This window comes from Pistacia vera, unplaced genomic scaffold (assembly GCF_008641045.1).
Source record: "Pistacia vera cultivar Batoury unplaced genomic scaffold, PisVer_v2 Contig575, whole genome shotgun sequence".
NCBI classification, from domain to species: Eukaryota; Viridiplantae; Streptophyta; class Magnoliopsida; order Sapindales; family Anacardiaceae; genus Pistacia; species Pistacia vera.
Genome location: NW_022196418.1, coordinates 192051 through 215129, shown reverse-complemented (window position 1 = coordinate 215129; position 23079 = coordinate 192051). Strand labels below are relative to the sequence as shown.

Genomic DNA, 23079 nt, shown 5'->3' with positions numbered 1-23079 from the left:
TTCCTTCCCACCAACTGACAACAATGACCAGTGATGCATTGTAACTATAACATGCAATGTATAGCAAGAGCACTAGTCGCACAAAGTAATAAATTGATAAGTGAAGTATCGTTCTCACGAGGATTGTTTGTTAAGCACTGATTTTCCTAATTGTTTATCAAGTTGGAGAAACCAAAAAGTGTTTGGATTGGCGGAGACTCTAAGCTAAAATGAAAACAAAAATTACTACATACTTAAAAGGCTAATTAATGACAGTAAAACTAATTCGATAGAGAAAATCAATTAAAGCAAACGGTTAGGGTTTTGACTTCACTAGGATCCTATGAATTAATCTACGAATTATGCTACCTCTACACTCACATGCACGGATTATAAATCAAACTCCCTAATGTGTAAAACATACCTTCTTATGTCATGTTTTCCCTACTTTCCCCTATTAAGCTTCCGCACCCAACAATATGAAGATTAATAGATTCAAGTTCATTAAGCTAATGGACTCCTAAATTGATTTCATTGATTTTCAAACCTGTCTCTAGCGTTCAATACAACAATGGTGATTACCCTAGGAAGCTCATACATGATTTATTTTTCAATCTCATCATGTTCAACAAATAAATTCAATAAAGACACGAATAATCACACAATCCATGCAATAGAATGTAGAAGCAACAATAATCTATTGATTAACCATAAAAATCCTAATTACATCAAAACCCTAACCCAATGTGAGTTAGTTCATACTGAAATTAACACAAATAGAAGTAAAAATAGTAAACAATATGTCCAACATATTGAAATAAAGAAAAGAGAACAAAGATCTTCCCTAATTGATGAATCCAACAAGTTCAATCTCAAATCTTCTCTCCTTTTCTCCCAAAATGTCAAACTTCCTCTAAACAAAATGACGATCTTAAAAATGGTTAAGTTTTTCTTATATAGTCGGTCCAAAAACCTAAAAACTTTTCTAAAGTAAAACTGTGCGTTTTGAATAAAACTGAAAATCGTAGACTTCGCCGCGGTAGAGAATTTTCTTCGCCGCAGCAACGAGTTAAATTGTAGTCTCATGCCGAGAGTTTATCGCTGCGGCGATACTTCCTGAACAATTTTGAATTATGGAATTGCCCTCTGCTTGCTTCCTTGCTTGAATCTTTAATCTTCGATGCTCTCCGATGGGAATAAGCTTCATAGTGCTTCAAATCCGCTTCAGAACTTTCCCAAATTCTGAGATCCGCTTGCTTCTGGGTCCAAAAACTCGATTTCGCTCATTATTTGCTCAAAGTGCACGTTTTGGCCTAAAACATAAAACATATGAAATTAAGTTGCAATTCAGGCAAAAACGATATAAGAAGTATCCAAAATATGGCCAAAAAGCCTCAATAAAATAGTATAATCCTCGGATTATCAACCAGCCCCTGACCATTCTCTATGTGGGGAAATGATCTCATCGGGCCTATGCCGACCAGAAAGGGGGGCATCAAGTATGCTGTGGTCGCGGTATATTACTTTACCAAATGGGCCAAGGTCGAGCCCTTAGCAGCAATCACCACACCACCAAGAAGCTCAAAGACTTCGTCTTCAAGAATATAGTGTGTCGCTATAGGATTCCTCATACACTCATATTTGATAATGGGAAACAGTTTGACAATGAGGAATTCAAGCAGTTTTGCGATGAGTTGGGGATCCATAAAAAGTTTGCCTCAGTCGCAAGACTACAAGCCAATGGTCAAGTTGAAGCTGTCAAGAAAACCATCAAGCACACACTGAAGGCCAAGCTTGGTGCTGCCAAGGGCAATTGGGCCGATGACCTCCCAGAAGTTCTATAGGCATATAGAACAACTCCGAGAACCTCTACTTCAGAAACGCCCTTCTCACTAGCATATGACTGCGAGATTATGATTCTAGTGGAAGTAGGGACTGGTTCACTCCGGAGAGACCTATTCAATGAAACAGACAATGAAGCACTTTTACGTGCAAGTTTGGACCTAGTTGAAGAACACCGCGACAAGGCTCGGTTAAGGGTAGCATCCTACTAGCAGTGTGCGAAAAGGTTATTCGACTCTAAGGTTAGGAGAAGAGACTTTCAGGTCAGCGACTTGGTCCTCAAAGAAGTCTTTCTCAGTACAAAAGAACCAAGTGCGGGGGTATTAGGACCTAACTAGGAGGGTCCATACCATATTGCTAAGGTAATACGACCTGGAACGTATCACCTCAAAAGGCTTAACGATTCCGAAGTACCGCAAGCTTGGAATATTGAACATCTTCGCCCCTATTACCAGTAATTTCGAACTTGCTCTTAATTTTATTCATTTCTTTTACTTGTAAAGTTTTCCTTGTAATCTTTATGAATAAGATCGTTCTGTTTTATTTTGAAGAAATATATGTGTCATGTTCTTTTGAATGATCTTGTTCGTTACGATATTTTTACAAGTTTCCTGATCAAATGTATAATATTAGTCTTGTGAAGTGCTCGAATTATAGAAGTGCTATCACAAATGGACGAAAATACTCCTTTTATATATGTTCAAATAAGTACAGTGGGCAACAGAAAAGATAAAAAGAAAAAGAGGAAGAGTCAAAAGGAAAGTTGTGCCAAAGCAGAAGAGGTGATCACTACTTCTCGCCTCCAGGCTCTACGGGCGCAACTTTTGTATCCCCTGGTTGGTCGTCGACCATCCAATCAGCTGTTGGGTCCTTAGGGATGTATGCCTCTTGCTGGTTGTCCTCTAGAGGAGGCCCTTTTCCCTGTTCCTCCTCGGCATCATCAACTTGGGTCATGGAAGCAAAGATGTCTTGATATTTATTCGGGAGGTCGGAGAGGTCCATCCCAAGATTCCTCAGTCGCAAGCTGTAGATGGCCTGTATTGCCTAGTTAGCGGCCTTCATCTAATCAGTTAATGAAGTGACTCGCCCTTAGGGCAGCTTGAGATCCACCTTTAGAGCTCTCTTCTGCTTCTCAGAGTTTTCCCACAGTCAAGCTCTGTCTCCTTCCGCCTTCATGGCACGCTCAAAGTTTGCCTTCAGCTCCTTCTCTTTCTCGCCACACTCTTTGGTGAGTCTGGCCACTGTCTTTTGGAGCTTTTTGTTCTCTTCGCCTCTCTTCTCGAGCTCAGCCTTCTAGAAGTCCACTATGCGAAGGGTAGAATTTCTCTCTACCAAGTACTGATTCGCTTGAATATGGATCATTTTCGCCTCTGTGTCTAGAGCTACGAAGTCCTCTTTCAGCTTGGTATTCTCTTCCCTCAGCTCGTGGAACCCTCCAGCAGAGTCCATATCAATCTTCTGTTAGGCCATATGCAAGGCGAGTAGGGACTGCATGAAAAAGAAACAAGAGTTAACCTCTATTTTCCTGAAAATCATAAAGGTTAGAAAATCAACTAATATTGGAAAATCCTTGGCAAGAACGAGCTGTTTTACCTGGCTTTGCAGCTGAAGCGCAGTAGCCACCAGGTCCACCGGTCGAGAAGCTACGAACTCCTCAAAGGTCGCAGCCAATTGGCACTCCAATAAGGTATACACCACCGACTGTAGGTGCTCCAGGAGTTGCCCCATGGAATCCAACACAAACGTGTCTGAGCCCAAAGGAACTGGCATCTTGTCGACATGTTGTTTGTCCGCTCTCCTTTGGGCAACCGTGACCTCCCCCTCTCCTCTGCGCGAGCTCTCAGGGACCGCCGAAGTGCCAGGCGTGCTCCTCGAGGGCACCCTTGAGCAAAAAGCCTGGTAAGGCTACGATCCCCCCAGCGGCACCCTAAAGCCCTGCAGCTCAAACTCCGATTCCTCCTTAGCAAGCAGTTGTTTCCTCTTCTTAGTTTTCTAGCCCATAGTTTTCTGCTTAGCGGCGCGAGTAGCCGTGAGGGAGAAGCTTCCCCACGTCACTCTATTTGTGTTCGCTTTTCAGTGCCTATCTGTATCCCTCTTGTGGGGATATCGCCGGGGATCACCTTAGCTAGCTCAGTTAGGGTGACCCAGAGAAATATGAACCCCCTAGTCCTCGTCGACGACCTTGGAACCCTGGGTGGCATGGTCGTTGTGCGCCATGAAAGTATGTTAGTGAAAAGGCCACCTCAAGCAAAAGAAAGGGGCTCTAAGTGTGAAGATACTTACGGGCTAAGGGTTCCAAAGATACTTACAGATTGAAAAAATCGTACTTTCTTAAGTTGGTAGTAGTCACGAGCAGTCTCGCATCGCGACTCTGCTCGGGTAGACGACCGAATGTCACAATTTGGTTAAAATCTGTCAGAGTTGTCGATCTAATTGTCTTATTTCTTGCAAAGAGACAAAAAGTTCGTTAAATACAAGAGCTGAAGAAAAAGGAACAATTCGCATATCAAAGGAAAGGAAAACCTACTCGGCTCCCTAAATTGGCAAACGCTATCATATTCAAAAAAGAAAAATTTGGTCTCATAAGCCCTGACGTTACTGGGGTAACCAAATATTCCTCCCTCAATTGTAGATCACTTTGAGAGGTAAAAAAAGTCTTTATCTTTGCTCTTCTTCAGATAGTAAGCACATGCGAGCTCCAGCGCTATCAGCTCGCTAAGACCATTTTTGCCACATGCGATATACATAGCAACTGCTATCATATACGCATTAGGCGTCAATTGTAATGGCGTGACCTTGAAGTAGTCGAGGATCAATCTAATGAAAGGGTGAAAAGGTATCAACGCCCCACATTTAAAGATCGCCTCGAAGATCGTGGCCATTCCCTCTGGGGGATTCTGAGTTGTGTACATCCTATGCTGGTAGACATCCACTCTAAGCGTGAATTGGTCCACCACTTTCTGTATCTCGTCCCAGGTGGCCACTGATAAGGCCTCTTGCACGGGACCTGCTGGGGTGCTCTGTGCCTGCGAGCTTGTCCCCTCGGCTACTCTAGTCGCTAAAGTATCCATTGCTCCTAAAGTTTGAAAAAGGGTGACATGTTGAGATAACTCAGTCTCCGTACAGTGTTCCATACGATGACATGGAAGAGCAAAAGAAACCCTAATTTACCTTCCTTAACCCTTAGAAAAACCCTAAAAACCCTTAGGAATGAATCCCCAAGGATTCATGCCCTAAGTTATGTTGGGATTCATGCATTTTGGACATGGAAATGGAGAGAAAATGTTGATCAAGATATGGACATAAGGTAGAAAACAAACAATTAAAACATTTACTTATTAATGTAAGAAAATGATAGAAAATTACCAACTCCTTTGCTATTCAACACTTGAATCTTCTTTCTTGGAGTCTTAGTTTTTCAAGTGGACTTGAATAACCTCAAAATGTGATCCACACAAGTCAAGGAAAAGAGAGCCAAAAGAGTGATTTTTGTTTCAATTCTTTCATTTCTATGAATTTGGTATAACACTTGGTTTATATACTATGGGCACAAAATGTAATTTTTAAATTGTCTTGGGAAGTCCTCAAACAATTTAAAATTAATCTTGGAAAAGAGCATTTATGTCAAGTCCTTGGTTTTATGGTTAATTCATAATTAGACCAAATTTTAATTCAATTGAATATTATAACCCTTTAGAATAAAACCAATGCACTTTTGCCCCCATCATTGAATCCAATTCAATAATAATTTTTAATAAATCCTTACTATCCTTGGGTAGTGCTAACTATCCATGTATAATCATTTCTCACCAATACGTTAATTTGGATGCAACCGTTTACGTCCGAACATCATTAATCTGATTAATGATATGTATTACTCTCTCTCCTTGAGCTTGGTTTTATGTGTGACTATTTTGGTTCACTGTGATCTAACCGTGGGCCCAATATCGGATTTTGATATGTTTCGTTATAACTCTTTATAATCAAAACTCCCACTGATTATGGTAAACGTCTAGCAATGTGTCATAACCCCTAAACCACAATGAAGTGTAAACTCCAATGAACATATTCTGATTGTACATACCGTGTAGTCAAATCCCTCCGTTATCTAATCCCGATTAAGAATGGTTTATGGTATGTCAAAACCTTTAACTTAATCTTTAATCGAATTGTCAATCGATACAATGGAACTCGCCAACATGAAACTACTTTTCATTTGACATTCATTATACTCTGGCCAGGGATTTCCTTTTTCCAATGTTTATTGACATTCGTCTGGGAACTCGAGATTAGACTATTTTTAGTTAACGGATCTCATCTTGACCATCACTTGTCCTCGCACATGAATAACATATGACCAAACCAGCTTATTACACAAGACATGACTAGTCTCGTGCTTATACACCATATGAACCATATGCATCCTATGTTGAATCCAACCGTGATGTCTCAGGTCTAAGGATCAGTGGAACACTAGCACAATCCTACGATGCATCATTGACCACATCCATGTGATTCATTGTAATCGGTCATATTCGATAAACAATTCACTAACCGTTTATCCATGCTAATGCCTTAGTGACATTCCTCTTATAATCACCCACACTAATACCATCACATGATATTCAAATGAGACATTCAGCATGCCTACTATGCAATGTTATTGCCCAATTAACATTACTTGCGTAGGGAATTCTTTGATGATTTGATCTTCTGAAGATCCAATCCGTGTCATCCAGACAGTTCATGTGCAATATTAAATATAATATAATATAAATGAAGTAAAAAATCAACATGTGAAATAAGAACACTTTCTTTTATTCATAATACATTTACAAGATATAATGTCCTGAAACCGACAACACGATTGATTCTTAGGGCATACACTAACAAGTTCTCACTTTTTATAAAGGAAAAAAGTTATCTTCTTACAACTGTCCATAAATACGCACCATGTAAGCTTACCAGGCAGTTGATACCCACCATTACCATAAAGTCAAGCTATTAACAAAAATAATAGAAGAAAACGAAGGAGAAATCCTCCTTACCGCTAGACTGTCGGGAACGAACTTCATGTCATAACGGAGAGTGCGCATCAACTGGAAGAAGAACGAACTGATTTTGTGAATGCAAGAGTTTTGTTTTTCTCTCTGAAAATGTAAGTTCTGTGATAAAACTTAAGGCAAACCTAGGGTTTTATAGGGAGATTAACGACGATTGGTTTCTCTAAGCAAGCGACACTTGGGCAAAATACGTTTCTCATCATTGATTATGACCATGTGTCGTTAATCCACGAGAAGAGTAATATGCACGCTTCGAGGATGCTAATCAACATTTCCCTCCATTGGAGCAACCAAGCGTTGACGCGGTTACCTCCTCCACAATAAATGCGCCCTCATTCGCATTTAATGCTCTGAAAGGGAATGTCGTTTCAGCATAGCTGGCACTTATTGCGCAATAGACACGTCTATCAGAATAAAGATTATTTTATTGACTAGAATAGCTGTCAAGCGCAACGGATAACATCTAAAGAGATCGTTCGAGTAAAACACTCTTCGCCGTGTATCAGTTTCGAGACAATGTGATTCCTTGCTTTCGGTAAAAATGTGCTAAGTATTTTCAAGTCGCGAGCCACGGATGAAACTTAAAGCATGTTAGTATAGCACTGAGTAGGGTCCGACCCAGGTCGCTGAACCTATGGGAGAAGGCCACCTCCGGTCGCTTGCGCTATCCGTAGAGACCTATGATACGACCTCCTTACAACTCGATCAAGCGTCATTCGGGATAAGTCAAGTCACGGCATAATCATGAAGTTCTCAAGGTTCAATCCTTAAACTTTAAAAACTGGGGGGCTTCTGTTAAGCCTAAAAAATCAAGGCTGATGTGAGTTGACGCCAGCAAGGGCCAATCAGAGTTCAGGAAGGTTTGTGTCGTCTAGACACTGCCACGTCGCGCAAAGACGGAAGAGGTAAGGTTATCGTCAGTGTGGCAAGTGAATGCCAAGCTTGTAAGTGGCTAGGAATTGTCCACCTGCCCAAGCCCTACACAATTTAAGGATGTCTCCCGTACAGATAACCAATGGGAAACAGGTTAGGAATTGTAGCACACCTACCCGACTACAGAGTCATGATTACTACCTTGAATCCCCTAACTATAAATAGAGTGTTTCTCTCTCATTTAAGGGATTAGCTCATCTTTAGTCTTAAAAAGCACTCTCTCTCTCTCTCTCTCTCTCTCTCGTCTCTCAATTATATATATATATATATATATATATATAATATATATTAATATATATATATATAATATATATATTATATATTTAATATATATATATATGAGTTCTCTCTAGATTGTAATTCACATCGCTGTACACGACCTGACTGTAACCACCTTTAATACAGCCACAATGGACATAGGATTCGCTTTTGAACATCGAACCACTTTAAAAACCGCTTCTTATTTATTCTCTCATTACATATTTTCATATTACGTGTAATTATAAGTCATTTAGCACTTTACACGTGTGAGTTTGTAGTGTCAAAATCAAGCATCAACATAAACTAACTAACCTAAACTCCCCCACATCAACCAACACACTCTACCTGCAGCAAGCCTCGTCGCGAACAGCCACCATCCTAACCGCCACAGCCTCAATGACAAACCACCCACTGCTGAACCCCCACCCCTATCTCGCCGCCCCGCCGACTGCAACCCCATCCCAGCCCCACAAGGCTCGCTGCCACAACCCACAGCTTGTCTATGGAACCTAATACTTCTTCTCAATCCTCACCATCTTTCAGTTTTTAATTCTTTCTTTCTTTCTTTCTTCTCTTGTTTTCGTGATTTTAATGAAGGAAGTAAAAGCTACTAAATGAAATGGTGTGTGATGTCATCATCATTTCAAATGTTGGAAACACAGCGACTTTAACATGCTTTGAAGGCCTTTGTATGAAGGACTTTTTAAAAAGGCTTAATTGAGATTATGTGATTTGTTGCACTGGTTGGATTTTAAAGGAAAATTTACTTTTGGTAAAAAGAAACGAAATTTTTTATTTCTTATATTTTAGAGCGAAATACAGCTTTCCCCTGGGGACCTTATGATACGTAGCAGTGTTGAAGTGTTTGTATTACTGAAGTGCTATTTCCACTTACGTAATTAAATTTGCCAGATAAGTAGTTAAATTTCTCATAATATGGGACCGATTTGTATTAATATTAATGGATGCTATTTTCCCGGTTACGTATTACTTCCAGCCGCCTTTGTCAGCAGCCTTTCAATATTCTCAGGAAACCAACACACAGTGATTTACTTATTTATATTCCCCAATAAAAGCAAAACTAACATAATCTCACAATAAACAAAACCAAAATCTCTTGCAGTAAGTAAATTGGCTTCCTTTGCAGTTTTTTCAACTCCAACTTCTTCGTTCTTTAACAAGGTAATCAATTACATTCCAAAATATCCACTTGAGCTCATTTCTCAATATCATATTTCCTTTTTTTTTTTTTTACTATATTATTAAAAATTTGATTGTATATTTTACTGAACATCTAATTAGAAATTTGTATTCTTTGTTCCTAATAGAAGACCTGGTTGGTTGGTTCTCTTCAACTTCACAATTATCTGTTCACAAATGCAAGACTCCAGAAAAATGTTCAGTTATGGCACCTCAACATCAGAACGCAGGCCTGCCACCACTGGCTCGGTAAAGTTTCTTTCCTTTCTGACTTCATTTTGAAGAATCTTTGTCACAAATTTTATTTTTTATTTTTGGTAAAAAAAAAAAATGGGCCACTTTAATGCCTGTTATAGGCTGTTCTTAGTTATTTTGATTTATTGGTTATAAAATTTGATCATTTGATTATGTTTTTTGATTTTTCTTTATAAATTTTGATAATTTCGACTAATGGCTATGATTTTAATTGCTTTGGGTCAAAAATGAATTGGATTTTTCAGGTAAAAACTGCAATGACATGACTGAGAAGATACTGGCTCGGGCTTCAGAGAAACCTCAGTTGTTCCCAGGAGAGAATGCATGGGTTAGTGTTGATATCTTGATGACCCATGATATTTGTGGCCCTGGTTCCTGGTATCTTCAAGAAAGAATTTGGTGCAAATGCTAAGGTATTCATTTGATGGCTCACGCTTTATCCTGATCCTTAATTTGTTTTGTAATTTATTACAAAAATTTTTACTAGCTCATCTGTGGTATCCACATGATTATTTGTTTAAATTATAGAACATTAGGATGTGAGATATACTGTAGTAACTTGCTTTCCATCAATAGAAATTTCTTTTTGGTAACTTATGCATAAGTGAACTTTAGTTGTTTTGACAAGTGTTTGTTTGTTGCGTTTGTTGTGTCTTACATAGCATCTGTACAAGTTAAAGTTCAAAGCTTGATGAGTACAATGTCATGGTTACTAATATAATGGAGCCATTGATATATGTGTCATGGTTACTCATAAAAGTGGAGCCATTATATATGTGTTTCGTTGTGTCTTAACATAGCATCTGTTCAATTTAAAAATTCAAAGCTTGATGAGGTACAATGTCATGATTATTACTAATATAAAGTGGAGCAATTGATATATGGTAGTACTATGTTCTTAATCCTCAATTAGGTTAACCTCTTGAATTATGTGGGAATTGCAAGACTGATTCTGTTTAGTGGGATGTCTGAAAATCACATTGATTAACTGAGGCCTTTAGGTTTCAACTGTTATTAACTTTTATTAAGCATTTATTTTAGTTTCTTTTCTTTGTCATCACTTATGGTTAAGCCCTGTGTTGAAAGTTTCATAAACATCAATATTTTATGCCATCTCTGTTTGTGTGTGTATATGTTTGCGTGCATCAGTGTCCCCATGGGCATTATTTACTGTTTACCATATGAGATGTCTACATTACTATGATATTGAAGGTTTGGGACCGTGAAAAGATTGTAATCATACCTGAACATTATGTATTCACAAGTGATGAGCGTGCAAATCGTAATGTGGGTATCTTGAGAGATTTCTGCACCGAGCAAAATATCAAGTACTTCTATGACATTACAGATCTTGGTAATTTTAGGGTATGGATCTGTCATTCTTTTTAATTCATTGCCAATTGCTAATTCAGTTTTTCAAAAAGCTTAGACATTGAAGTCTAATTGATCCCTGTTTATCAAGAATTTTACTTCCTAACCTTGCAGGCTATCCCGATTACAAAGGTGTATGCCATGTTGCACTTGCCCAAGAAGGCCATTGCAGGCCTGGAGAGGTGCAATTTTTATCATCAAAATTGTTGAGTCGTTTACTCTTCATTGGTTTTATGCCATTATTTTGGGAACTGCTTTTAAACTCTTCAGTGCTCCCATCAGGTTTTGTTAGGTACAGACTCTCACACCTGTACTGCTGGAGCTTTTGGTCAATTTGCTACTGGCATTGGCATCACTGATGCTGGCTTCTTATTGGGCACCGGGAAGACTCTGCTCAAGGTTTGCTCATGTTATTTCTTTTCTACAAAGGGAGACTAGTATAATGCTCTGTAGAATTTCAAGAATTAGTGTTGAATACTGATGGAATGAACTCTTTTTTTTAATAGAATGGTATAGGGAATTCAAGGTCAAAAAGTTATGATATATGCTTATAGAAATAATTTATAGTTTGCATGGTCATGGTCATGGTGACAGCAGTGGTGGTAGTAGTAGGATGTGTGCAATCATGATACTATATCTATTTCTAGTTGTGCCTTCCTTGTGTTTCTTATCTGCACCAATTTTTTTTTTTTTTCTTTTAATTTTCTGGAACATGGTTTGTAGTTTGTTACTTGAGATGGGAAACCTGCATCCCTTAAAACCCCATTCCCCTGTAGCAGAATTTCAATTGAATGTCGGATTTGGCTGTTATTTATATGCAATACATGACAAACCCCATTCCCCAAAGATGACAAATCATTCTTGCTATAGTGGATAGTAAAAGGAGTAACTATTGTAATGCTCATTAAAAAATAGGATAAAATCTGCGAAGGAGTCTATGCATCTTTGTCATAAACTCTCATAATTTTTGTAATTAGAGTCTTCAACTGAGATTGCAGTCAGATTAAGACACTTTCAGTTGTTTCTGCTTGTCCATATAACAATTGTAGTGAAACATTTTTCTCATCTGATTTAATGTTCTGAGTAAAAGTTATGGATATCAATTCTCTATTTGTTCTTGTATAACAGAACTATAATCTCAACAAAATACATAATAGACCAAGAAGGAAGATGGAAATTCTTAATAATTTTCCTCAAACTATATACTTGTTCTACTTCGTAAATTCCAAGAAATGAGACAATGCAGGCAAAAGAATCCAGATTCATGGAGACATAGGATAGCATATAAGTTATCATTCTCACATATCCACCATATGAGTCTCCAACAGTTATTTGAATAATTACGTATCCAATTTGACCTATGTAACTTAAAACATATCTGTAAAATTTTTTACTTGTATCTATAAATTGCAGGTGCCTCCAACTATATAGATTCATGGAGGTTCCTCAAACTATATACTTGTTCTACTTCGTAAATTCCAAGAAATGAGACAATGCAAGCAAAAGAATCTAGATTCATGGAGACATAGGATAGCATATAAGTTATCATTCTCACATATCCACCATATGAGTCTCCAACCGTTATTTGAATAATTACATATCCAATTTGACCTATGTAACTTAAAACATATCTGTAAAATTTTTTACTTGTATCTATAAATTGCAGGTGCCTCCAACTCTCAGATTTGTATTGGATGGTGAAATGCCTGATTATTGTGGCTAAGGATTTAATTCTACAAGTAAGATTACATGTGGTATTTTTTTCCTTGTTAGGGATAAAAACACCCTCAAGGAGTTTAAAGTTTATAGTTATAATTGGATGATAAGTGCTTTTCTACAACGCTGAAAATTATTGTCACTTTGCACAGATAATTGGTGAAATATCTGTTGCTGGTGCTACATATAAATCTATGGAGTTTACTGGTACAACCGTTGAAAGCTTAAGTGTAAAGTCCAGTTGAAATTATCTGTCTTCAATTGTTTATCATACTTTTGAGGGCTTTTAAATTAAATCGTTTAATCATGTTTGTACTGAACAGATGGAAGAGCAGATGACGTTGTGTAACATGGTTATTGAAGCCGGGGCAAAGAATGGCGTGGTCCCAGCTGATACTACGACATTTAATTATCTTGAGGTAGGCACTTTCGCAAATGATAATTTTCTTTTTCACCTGCATTTACTAAGATGTTTTTCTTTATGCTTGCATGGACTTACTGTGTTATGTTTTGTTTTGCACAGGATAAGACATCTCTGCCCTATGAACCAGTTTATAGTGATGAGCAAGCAAGGTAGTTTTATTGGATGTGTTCCTAATCCTCAAAAATAACAAGCTCCACATTTATTAACTTCTTAGTTTTTCTGAAATTATGTTATTTTACTAATATTTGTTGGAACCTCAGTTTTCAAAGCTATGTGTTTTTCTTTAGACCTTGCTCCCTTCAGGTTTTACCTTTATTATGTCCTCGGGAACTGTTATGTGATGTAATGAACTTTTAAATAGAATTTGTAATTTTGTAAATTTTGTTATCATCTATATCATACAAGTTATACAATTTGCTCGTGTGAGGATGGTTTTTTTTTTTTTTTTAATTCCTTCATGCTTTCTAAAATTCTGTTTTTTTTTTATTTATCTTTTTGGCTTTTAGATTCCTTTCTGAGTACAGATGTGATGTCTCCAAGCTGGAGCCACTGGTGGCTAAGGTGGTGATTTTATGTACTTTAGGTGGAAGATCTGTCTCTCTGACAAGTTGCTATGATATTGTTTTCCATAAATAATATAATAGATGTACTTCTGCAGCCTCATTCTCCTGATAATCGTGCTTTAGCAAGAGAATGCAAAGATGTGAAAATAGACAGAGTATATATTGGATCTTGTACAGGTGGAAAAACAGAGGATTTTCTAGCAGCAGCCAGAGTCTTCCTTGCTTCTGTAAGAGCAACATTCATTGTTATGTATTTCTGCAACTTATTGTACAACTAATTGAAACATATGAAGAAAGAAGTTATTTGCTGAATCCCTGCTTGAAAAAAATACCTGACTCAACTGTTACTAAAAGTTCATTATGGATGACCAATTTGATACCTTCCATTTTATTTAGAATAACTAGAAATTTGGCTTTTTCCTGCTATAAGCAGTAGGATAATAGTAATTAACGATCATGGATATGTTTCTTGCTACCGGAACACATATTATACTATATTTGCCCATTTCATTTCGTGTTGTCTAATATAGCACTAATAATTATTCTGAGAAAAGGATTTTAAAGTATGCATGTTACATTTGGAGTCAGTGGCAATGGTTTCTGTTGATAGATAAGCTGACAAACCTCCTCGGAACTTCCTTGGTCTCTGTGATTTGATTTTTATAAAATTCTGTCTTCAAATGTAATTTTATGTGTATATGTTTATATGTGATTCTTAATAAAATAAAATAAAAAATTCAATTGCTTATCTTCAGGGCAAAAAGGTTAAAGTTCCCACGTTCCTTGTCCCTGCTACCCAAAAGGTTTGTAATTCTGCTTTACTTTTTGTGGAAATGTCAGTGAATTTGGTTTTTGTAACTTGGGAATTTATGGAGAAAATTAATCCTGAGCGAAGTGTTATATATATATTTGGATGGTGAAATTGACAGGTTTGGATGGGCTTATATACTCTCCCAGTACCAGGATCCGGTGGCAAGACTTGTTCCCAGATATTTGAAGAAGCTGGTTGCGACACACCTGCAAGTCCCAGTTGTGGTGCTTGTATGGGTGGCCCTTTAGACACTTATGCACGCTTGAATGAACCTAAGGTAAGTTTTTCCCTCCAACTGAAAAGTCTTAGGAAGCATAGAATTTGACCATGGGACCTAAACTACCCCTTGATACATTTGTTTGCACATTTTCCTAAAATGATCTTCTTACCAACACTTTACATGGCCTCCTAATGATCGTCATATCTACAAATGGTGCAAAATAGTCCAGGGTCTTGTCCTTTGTAGTAATCCAGCTATATATATTGGCTTGTAATGAATCTCTATTCCTTTGTGATCCCGAAACATTTCTTGAGGAGCATAACGCTTTGGATGTTAGGCTTCTGCTCTAATTACCCTTTTGTTGTTGAGGCATTCTGTACCCAAAAGTTTGGAGATATTTTACTTACATCAAATTAGAACACTGAGATTACAAAGACAGAATATGGGTGATTCTTTTATTTTATCTATCATATACTATTAGAATACCACTGCAGAGTTCTGTTGGCGTTATATTTTTGGCACACATCAAATGATCCTATGAGCTCCTTGCTTTATATAGTTACTGATGCTATTGTTCTCAAACCAGTTCTCTTCAACTGAGATTCCTCATTGAATCTTGGTGACAAATCTGGGCATACCATTATGACTGTCCCATTTGTTTGTTAAGTAATTATGATCTTGAGACAACACTTATTGAGGCGATGATCATTTCAGGTCTGTGTCTCAACAACAAATAGGAACTTCCCGGGCAGAATGGGACACAAGGAAGGCCAGATCTACCTTGCTTCACCATATACAGCTGCAGCATCTGCTTTAACTGGTTATGTCACTGATCCAAGAGAGTTTCTGCGGTAGACAATCAAAGGCTGTAATTTTGATCACGTGATGTATTTTATTATTAGTATTTTGTCCGTCATCCCAGTACCTTTCCAGATGTAACTTAGATCTGCAGAGTCTTTTGCTGTGCCGATACAAGAAGGTTTTGTCTGCTGTGACATTGACAATTTGACTTGTAGGCTGGCCTTAATAAAATGTTTTATTCATAATTACCATAGTAAAGATTGCTTGTGAAAGGACTTGCAGTATAGTGGCAGTGGCAAATATGAATATACAACCGTCATGGATAGTTGAATTTAACAGCTGCTATTGCATAACATCGGAAATCATTTTTACCAAAGAGGTCGACTTGGAGACAAACAACAGGAATTGGATAACTAGTGTGTAGATAGTAAATTAGTGTCAACAGAGTTTCAAAATACTAATTTGTTAAGGTAAAAACTTAGATCACGAGAGGATCCAAATCCCACAATTCTACCATTCTGCTTTGCATTTTATTTTTTTTTTTTTTTTTTTATAGCCAAAATTGGAAAAACCTCATTAAAAGGAAAAGCGGCAAAATGATGTAGCAGAGCATCAGGTGCCCTGACTCACCGACCCCCAACATTCATTTTTTCAGCGTACGGCGGTGAAGGCGGCAAAATGCATTAACAATAATGATGATCATACAATACAATACAAAACAACTTTTACTCATTGAAATCTCTCAAGTGTTTATAAATTGTGAATAACTTCTATTGAGGCCTTTCTTTCCTCGGAAAGCAGTGGAGCCACCAACTTCATTCTGCTTAGGACTTTCCAGCTGTTGCCATTATTACTGTTTTGCATGAGATTAACATCTACTATGTATCATTTATACATAACAACAAAAGTTGAAAATATGGTTTCAGATATGGTGGGTCGTTCGTTTAACTTTCATCTCCAAAATCTTATAATATAAACAAGAAAAGACAAATGTAAAAGAATCCTTTTTCTTAGGTGAATATCTTGATTATTCCTACTTTAGGACCTTCAATATCCTTATCGAAATTTACAATTTACAACATCTTTACCCATACACGTAATACATTTATGTTAGTATATGATTAAACATACATGGATACATGTAATAAATAAAGGGTTCAAGGTTTATCACAAAGATGATTAACTCTATACGCTTTGGTCTAAGAAATATGTTATCTGTAAGAGATATAACTCTTAGGGAAAGGATACAGTATCTGTTCCTGGTCTATAAATGAGATGTTAAACAGACTTTGAACATTCATTCTACTTTTCTTAGTATTACTCATGTACACAGATATTAACAATGAGAATTATCTAAGTTTTTTAATGCAATTTTGAGTGTTTCAAGATTCTTGCATGTCATTACGTTAGGATCCCACATTAGGATCTCACACCTATTAAATGCGGTATTTAAGCTTAAGGGTGTATATTAAAACTCAAGTCCAAGAGAAAACTCAACCCAAAAGACCGGCTTGATAATTGGGAGAATCTCTAAGCTTAAGTACCAAACTTAATAGGTGTGAGATCCCGATATAAGATCCTAACACACCACTAATCTTACGTGGTGTCTAAGATATTATATTTGATATTATTACATGAAAACAGATTACAATATCCTTATATTAACATACAATATACCTAACAATGTAATCCATGTGAGAACATTATAGTTGGTAGTCTCTACTTTGAGAAGACATGGAAACCAACAAGAAAAAATGTAGAAGATATGATGGAAAGTTAGAACAGTGGGAAAGCATGGATTGAGTGTTTTAAAGAAAGAGACGAATAGTAGTAGCATACAGTTGTGAGAGAAATATAATCAAGTAAAAGAGGGTGATTATGTTGAAATGGGTCACCACTACAAATCAATCAATGGGTAGTAATCTGCAGTCAAAATCAGAATGATTGCTTCATCTTCATATCTTAAGAGCCAAGTCTGTTCCCTTTCTCTCAGCAGGATCTATCAAAACAGATTGCATTGATTAGATTTACTACCAGAAGTTAGAAGCTGGAACGCCATGTCTTGTCTCTTCCCTGACCTTTTTTATTTTCTCATTTACTTTTTCAGAACCAGCATACATAATTACTAATAAATGCTATGAAGAAAAAAATATTCAAATGACAGTGGGTCATGTCATTTTTATAAATTTAGTCTTTTTCATGAGAATAACATCCAATTAAGCTTCTTCTTGTGTTTTATTTATTATGGAGGAGGTAATAAATCTTTCATCTCCATCTCTCTAACTGACTTTTTTTTTTTCAGTTGGGTCTAATTATAACCAAATCCTTTGTTCAAAAAACTGTTGGGCTCTGTTATCCGTTTAGCATTTGATCACATGTGAGATTAAATGGTATGAAAATTTTCGTTTGATGTTCCCAGTGATGGTAGGGTTCGGTGGACGCTCCTGTTTCGAACTCTGGACTTGCAAAGCAAATGTAGAGATTTTTAGATCGATAAAGATTAACTCATAATTCGATCTTACAAACTCTCTCTCACAACTTATACGTAATAACTTTCAGTTTTTTGCTCATGAATTTTGAATTTTGAAAAATTCATCGGCAAAAAACTGAACTACCACCTAGGGGTTATAAAAGAGAGTTTACGAGATTGAATTGTAAATGTAATATTATCATTTTCTGAATTATCAAAAAACAAAGACTTTTGCTTTGATGTTACAAGTTATTATACAAATTAGTGTTTGTTAGACTTGATGTTGCATAGGAGTTGAAAGGTATGAACAGATTGATTTCAGCCACGAAAGATTCTATTAATTAAAGGATTCCAAGCTGCAAACACAACACTTCGAAGCTCCAGGCTCAAGCATTAACAAATAAGAAAATCAACAGCAAATGTAAAACCACACAAGCAATTTCTTCTAGCAATGACAAAGAGAAGAAAACTGACTCCACTGCATTGCAACAACAAACTCAACACTCTAGATATCAAGAACTCTCATATTTACAGTATGAGAATAAGCATCATTAGTCAAGGTAAGCTGCAGGCCTGTATTGTACCACTGTATAGGAGGAGACAAAAACTAATTGAATATGGCCTACGGGAACCAAAAAAAAAAAAAAAAAAAAAAAAGCAGCAAGAACCAGATAACAGCTGGTAATAAACATAAAAAGAAATGGAATAAAGTAATCTTGATGCAAAATGCTCCAACTCATCAAATCTCTCTACTATTCTTTAGCTGCAGTACTTTTCAACTGCGGGTAGTTTCTTCATCTTTTTTTATTTTTCAAATGTTGGGATAGTGCTAAACACTAAACAGGCTTAGCTTTTTGTTTCTCATTCCTTTCTTGGAATATTGGACCTGAAATTAAATGATTTACTCGACTTAGATGGCGAATGGGAGAAAAGGAAAAAAAAAAAAAAACTGAGTAGTGAAATACAAGAATGTTTGAGGCACATTTGCATACCAAGTCCATTAGCCTCAGAGGTTTCATGATACGAAGCCTTTTTACTGAGCAGAGAAACATCCTGATCACAATAAGGAACACAGAACATAGCATTCGAAAGAATCGAAACAAATTATAACATATAGATGCACAATTTCTTGAATAAAGATGCATACCCCAAGGGACATCTCCAACAAGCATCCAATCTCCTTCTTTATCTTCATAGGTGAGAACAAATTCAGATGACCCGTCCCAAAGTTTAGAGGTTTTTGCAGCTGAATCCTTCTTCTCTGCACCTAACCTGTACACACAAGCACAGAGTAAGCAATTAAAGAGGCATAAGCAACAGAAATTATCTTGTTGCTGACTAAACATGGTAACTTTTTATATATTTTCAAGTGGCAAAAATTAATTTACCTATTGAATTGATTGTTGGGGTGGAAAGAAAAACATTTCCTCCAATGTTTGAGCTAGAGTCTCATAGAGGCATGAGCATTAGTCAACTTCCTTCCTATTGGAAGTCATCTATATTCACTTTGACAAACCAAGATGTCCTTTTTCATTAAACATACTGTTGGTTTTGTTACCATTGCAAATTTTTTTCTTCAAATTATCCTTTGATTCTCTTGTCACTGCCCACTTTTTCTTCTTCAGATCTTGGAGCTTTGCTTGGCTAACCAAACTGTTCATCTGTAGCCCTTATTGGTGGCCATCCCACAACCTGACTGTTTTCACAAAACAATTAATTTACCAACAAGGTCAGCCACAGTGACAAAAATGAAATCCCAGTTTTAGAAAAGAACCAATATAACAATTTGTTGGCAGAAAAGACTAAAAGGAAAAACAAAATAGATAGATTCTATCAAGAGAATACAGAACAGAATAAAGGAATTGGAACAGAGTGTAAATAACACCACCTACTAAAACATAATCAAAGCTAAACATGACAATCCATTAGAGGAAATAACTTTAAAAATAATAAATCCCAGTTCAATGATAGAAGAGAATCAAGATTAGCACAAGTCATTAATTAGCAGCAATTAAAAATATCATAACCAATAAGTCAGTAAAGGAAAAAGTTGATATTGCTAAACTTATTAAAGTTGGTTAATTTTATTGGTAACAGGACTACTTTACTCCATATTGAGGACCAACATAAAATCGAGTTGAGTTCTTCATCTTTCATGATGTAAATAACTGAAACACACAGAACGTTAGAAAACCAAAAAAAAAAACTTTTCTTTCCTTATCTTGATTCAACTTTTCTTAGGATCCATTTCTATACACAAGAAAATATGTATGCATGAACATATTTATAATACTCGTTTTCTCAATTTTAATAGCAAACATTTGGGCAATATATTCATAAACACAATACAGAAATTTATGGTTTGTGCAACATATTGAACCTGATACTGGGAGGGGATCCACCCTCATGGGAAACTGAGTCAGCAGCTCTCTTAGTACCAGAAACAGCAGAAGGGAAATCCTTCGCAGTTAAAATTCTGCCACACTCACCCCATGCACTTCCCTTACTTTTCCCACCACCAAGACTCAGTCCCAGCCCCAGCTCCAGCTCATCACTCTCAGCTGGGTGATGGTCATAGTCTTTCTCAACTTTTGAAACAGTTGACTCATTTGCAGAACCACCTCCTTTGCCACCACCACCACCACCACCAACACCAACTAAACCAAGACCACCTTGCATGACAGCAACAGCAACAACAACAAGAAGAAGCAAAGAGAAGAAAGAGTTTTTTCAAGATTTGACAGGGAGAGAGAGAGAGTGTGTGTGTAGAACACTAGAACTAGAAGCAAAGGAAGGATTTTGATGTTTTGGGTGGGAAGAGTAATTAAAGATAATAGAACAGAAAGAGGTAGGTTAAGAAAGATGGTGGAGGAAGTGATGATGTTGGGACCCATATGTCTGCTAGTGCGCCTAGCACTCTCACCACTCTTTACTCCGTTTTCCTTGACACGATCATAGTCTCTTTAGAATCTGTATTTTTTCTCATCGATCAGTTGGTCGATATAATACAAAATTTTATCAAATTTACATTGAAACCTCCAAGAAACAACTAGCTTGACCTCCAAGTTCCCAGTTGAAATTGTCCTCTAGCTTTTGAGTAGTGCCAACTGTAACATATTTTTCACTGTTCTTTAGTCATAATGTGACAAAGGGGATAGTTTCATGGGGATTTTATTACTATTTTGTCATTTTTCATTTTTGCAAAAGGTTAATAATAATTTTGTCTCTTATTATTATGATGCCACATCATATTAATTTATACATGAAATATGATGGCTTTTGTCAATTTTTTCTCTCTTCTTCTTTCCATTTTTACACCTTGTTCCTTTTCTTCTTACCCTGATTCATCTAACACTAAACCTTGCTTTAATTGATTAGATTAAGTAATCAAGAATTTATTTTGAAGTACAGGGGTAATATTTCAAGANGAGAGAGAGAGTGTGTGTGTAGAACACTAGAACTAGAAGCAAAGGAAGGATTTTGATGTTTTGGGTGGGAAGAGTAATTAAAGATAATAGAACAGAAAGAGGTAGGTTAAGAAAGATGGTGGAGGAAGTGATGATGTTGGGACCCATATGTCTGCTAGTGCGCCTAGCACTCTCACCACTCTTTACTCCGTTTTCCTTGACACGATCATAGTCTCTTTAGAATCTGTATTTTTTCTCATCGATCAGTTGGTCGATATAATACAAAATTTTATCAAATTTACATTGAAACCTCCAAGAAACAACTAGCTTGACCTCCAAGTTCCCAGTTGAAATTGTCCTCTAGCTTTTGAGTAGTGCCAACTGTAACATATTTTTCACTGTTCTTTAGTCATAATGTGACAAAGGGGATAGTTTCATGGGGATTTTATTACTATTTTGTCATTTTTCATTTTTGCAAAAGGTTAATAATAATTTTGTCTCTTATTATTATGATGCCACATCATATTAATTTATACATGAAATATGATGGCTTTTGTCAATTTTTTCTCTCTTCTTCTTTCCATTTTTACACCTTGTTCTTTTTCTTCTTACCCTGATTCATCTAACACTAAACCTTGCTTTAATTGATTAGATTAAGTAATCAAGAATTTATTTTGAAGTACAGGGGTAATATTTCATGAAAAATATTGTTTATTTATTTTTAAAAAAAATTAATTTCAGCTAGATTCTCTATAGTCTGATTGTTAATATTCTAGCTTACTTATGTCCTCATTCTTGAACATGCTTATATCTAATACCATATAAAATCTTATGAGAAACAAAGGAATGGATTCATTATTCCATATATATAGCTATATGTATGTATGTATATATATATGTGGGTGTGTGTGTGTGAAATACTCATAAAGGGTTAGCCGAGCAGTTAAACTTGTGGTTTGCTTTTATACAACTAAAAGTCATTGTTTCTCACTTCCTAAAGATGGTAGAAATCGGCAAAAGCACCAGTTTCAAACTCATCCTCACAACACGGTCGGAAGATTTCTACATTATTATATATATGTGTCAAAGATGATTGACTCATAATAAGTGTTTAAAAATTAAGTCAAGAATTTAAGTCAACATACACTTAACCATTAACTAACTATGCTTCGAAAGAGTGATTACCTAGAATTAGAAGCTCTTTTTATTTAAGAACAAAACTTTTGATGATAAAAAAAAAAAGCATAAATATACAAATTGGAATGATTCAAAATTAGAAATATAGGTAGAAGCAAATTTACCCAAATCTAGATTAATAATATATGGGTAGTGAATTAATTAAGGAATAAGTGTATAAATATATATAAAGAAAGCATAAGTGTTTAGTCTTTTTACAAGCAAAAGCATATTCTAATAATCTTTACTTCTCAATGCAAACCAAATTCCTTTATTTATTCCTATGTGCTGTCCACTATTTTAAAGACAAAGGGCACAAAACCTTGTTTTAGAAAGTTGAAACCTAAACCCTAAACTTTAAAGAAGTAGACTGTGGGGTTGCTCTATAAACTTTATACCCAATTAAAACTTAAACCTATAATTAAACTAAAGATTTCTGCCATCCCTATACTGGACCACTTCTTATATAATTACTTTCTTTTCTGGAAATGGTCTAATCTTTTTATTGTTAATTTGGGAAACAATCCAAGATCCTTGACCAAATCTTATGGATTTTAAATTAATTATTTTTTTATCAGTTTTTGCAG

The 23079-nt window shown here is 36.3% G+C and overlaps 1 long non-coding RNA gene and 2 pseudogenes across 1 annotated transcript; 1 reads left to right on the top strand and 2 right to left on the bottom strand.

Moving 5' to 3' along the window:
- The first annotated feature begins 9039 nt into the window (after positions 1-9039).
- Positions 9040-15623, top strand: LOC116109189 (annotated as a pseudogene).
- A 2765-nt stretch (positions 15624-18388) lies between these two features.
- LOC116109217 lies at positions 18389-18963 on the bottom strand. The gene is made up of 2 exons (XR_004124743.1): positions 18902-18963; positions 18389-18795 (listed from the first exon to the last, which is right to left on the bottom strand). It is a non-coding gene; the product is annotated as an uncharacterized LOC116109217 (long non-coding RNA).
- Positions 18964-19273: 310 nt separating this feature from the next.
- On the bottom strand, positions 19274-20857 carry LOC116109215 (annotated as a pseudogene).
- Between the last annotated feature and the right edge of the window lie 2222 nt (positions 20858-23079).